This window comes from Trachymyrmex cornetzi, unplaced genomic scaffold (genome assembly GCF_001594075.2).
Source record: "Trachymyrmex cornetzi isolate Tcor2-1 unplaced genomic scaffold, Tcor1.1 scaffold125, whole genome shotgun sequence".
Taxonomy (NCBI): Eukaryota; Metazoa; Arthropoda; class Insecta; order Hymenoptera; family Formicidae; genus Trachymyrmex; species Trachymyrmex cornetzi.
Genome location: NW_017295817.1, coordinates 92,960 through 95,917, shown reverse-complemented (window position 1 = coordinate 95,917; position 2,958 = coordinate 92,960).

Genomic DNA, 2,958 nt, shown 5'->3' with positions numbered 1-2,958 from the left:
CCAGTGTTTCGTAAAGGGCTTGAAACCAGCTTTCTCATCCCATGGTGAAAAACTAGGGGTTCCATTTAAAAAAACCATCGTGACCCCTGAATGACTTTCAAAATGACCTTCCAAGGATTTTTCAAGGTCAGTACCATACTTCCCCCGTGTAACCCTAAACTTTTCATACGAAACATTTTTCTCTATCCCTACTAGTTTTCGAGATATTTGACTGGATCACTTCAGATGGTCCACCCTGTACATAGTGACCTCAAATTTTACCAGCATGTCTCATTGGTACTTAAGACGAAAATGATGATCGGCTTTTTCTTTACTCTAACTTAAGATATCTCGCGACAATTTTTCATGGTCACCCGGTATACGTGGTGGCCTCAAATCTTACTAGCACGTCTCATTGGTGCTTAAAACGAAAATGACGATCGGTTTTTTCTCTACTCTGATTTAAAATACCTCGCGACAATTTTTCATGGTCGCCCGGTATACGTGGTGGCCTCAAATTATACTAGCACATCTCATTAGTGCTTAAAACGAAAATGATCGGTTTTTTTTTATTCCGACTTTAAGTGTCTCGGGACAATTTTTCGTAGTCACCCGGTATATATGTTAATCATTTGATATGTCTATTTCTATGGTTTTGGCGCCTTGAGAGCTTTAACGATTTCTTACTACGGGTTATTTGACTCCCCGTTGAGAAAATCTCATTTTCTTCCGAAACCATTTTGAGGCTGATGCCCCAATAAAACAAATAAAATTTTACTTTAATGATGATCTCTTGGATCATAACGCAATATTCCCATTATGCGGGCGTTAAACTATTTATCTTACTCTAGATATTATTTTTCTTTTCTTTTTCTTTTATTTTCTCTTTATATAATAATAATAGTAATATAATAATAATCTTAGTCCTAACTACGCTTCTAATCTTAATATTTATTATATTGGGAAGAGCAATAATAATAATAGTAATAATAATATTTTTATTAACAATGATATAAACGCACGCTGTTTCGCGTATATATTTGAAAAAATTGGAAGTCGCACTGTGACTAAGCCTGGATCCTCATACGGGCAACAGCGTTTTGATACCGAACGCTGATTGGTGAAAAACGGGTGATGGGGGTAAATTTTACCCCCACAACCGGCTTTTCACCAATTAGCGTTCTGTGTCAAAGCGCTGTTGCCTGTATGAGGTTCCGGGCTAATGTCGGGACCGCGCTACGACCCTACGCTTATACCCCTTACATCTGTCTGTAATGTTCTGTACCTTGTCACTTGGCGCGGCTGCTGCGGACATGAAGCCGGGGACTTGACTCCGGTTTCAAGGTTAGGTTGTAACCGCATTTTGGTCTCTAATTTTAATAATTCCGTGTTATCGAATCTCTAATTAATTATTTCGTAATGTTGATCACCTATGGTGTCTTACCTTTCGGTCGCCACTCTGTTTATCCACCAACAGAGAAGGATTGGTTGTCCCGGATGTCCCAAGAACTCGGCCTTAATGGATCGTCGGTTCCGAATTGGATGGCTTCCCTCCGTCCTTTGTCCTGATTGGCCTTTCAGTCGAGATGGCTGTGTCGTCGGGTGATGTCCCTTGGTGATGCGGTCATGACTTAATTTATTTGTGGAATGGATATTCTCGCGAATAATTACACGATAGGCACTTTGGTGTAACAAACTATATAATATTTATTCAAACAAAACACCAATAATTAATTTAACAGGCCCTCATTCACACTTCTCACTCACTCGCGTTAATTCCGTAGAATTCGACACTCTCGCTCTATCTAATTTGCGTTGTCGCGTCGCGTCGCACTTACGACGAATGGCGGTTATCCAAGATGGCCGCGATACAATGTGGCGTGATGTTGCATCATCCACTGCGCACAACGACTTTTGAGGCTTTTTCCTCTTTTAATCCGCGTTTACACTACGCATTACGATTACGGGATACGTATTAATTACGTTTCGAAATAAATTACGGCTTGATTTCGCCGTTTTCCGCACTTTCGCGGTTAACTCGGATTTATTTCCGAAATTCGCGATTTTTCGCGTAAATTCGCCTTTCGCGATGTTTAATATACGCCCGGACACGATGCGGTATGCTGTGATACCTTTTTTGCAGCGTTTTTACCGATTGCGCAACAATTTATGATCCGCGTGGTTCGCGAGGTCCGTTCCGTTCGGTATCTCGTCTACGACTGACTACAAGATGGCTGTCGCTAGTACCAAGATGTCGAGGAAGAAAGGGTGTGTTCAAGTTTCCCTACTCTATTCGGTTTCCCATCATCTGGTTAGTTTCTAGTTCTACACATTCATACGGCCTTTACATGCTTTTCCTTAATAGGATTAATAAAAAATAATTTCCTTTACATGAATTAATTGTTTTTAACGGATTTTATAAATTTATTATCGAAATATTAACCTTTGATACCTGAAGCATTTCCTATTGGTCCGTAGACTTGTCCAAACTCGGATTTCTGACTTCTGATTGGTTCTATACTTGGAATAATTTCCTTTTACTTAAATATTTATTAATTAATTATCGGATTATTTCAAATATCAAGGGTTTGTCTCAAAACATCAATTTGCGATCTTTACTACGTTCAAATAATTAGTGGATGTTACGAATAATGTAAAATAATTGTTTAATGGTCTGATTTATCTCAAATAATTCCGAAATAGCTTCTAATGGTCTAAATAATTTCAAGGTATGATCTTTTTTTTTTTTTTTTTGATATCGCAGTGGAAATGCATTACGCATACCGGGTCCCCCCGGGGGAGGGGAGCCGGGTTATGTGGGACTCACCCCCAACCTTGTGTTGAAAGAGGGCATACCCACTAAAACCACTGCGGGTGTCCTGCGTTGGCCGATGTTGAGGGACTCCCAGGAACGCGTGCAGCATACTTCTGGGAGCCCCCCTGGCCCGCCAGCTTTTTGGCCGCCGGCTCACACCCGCC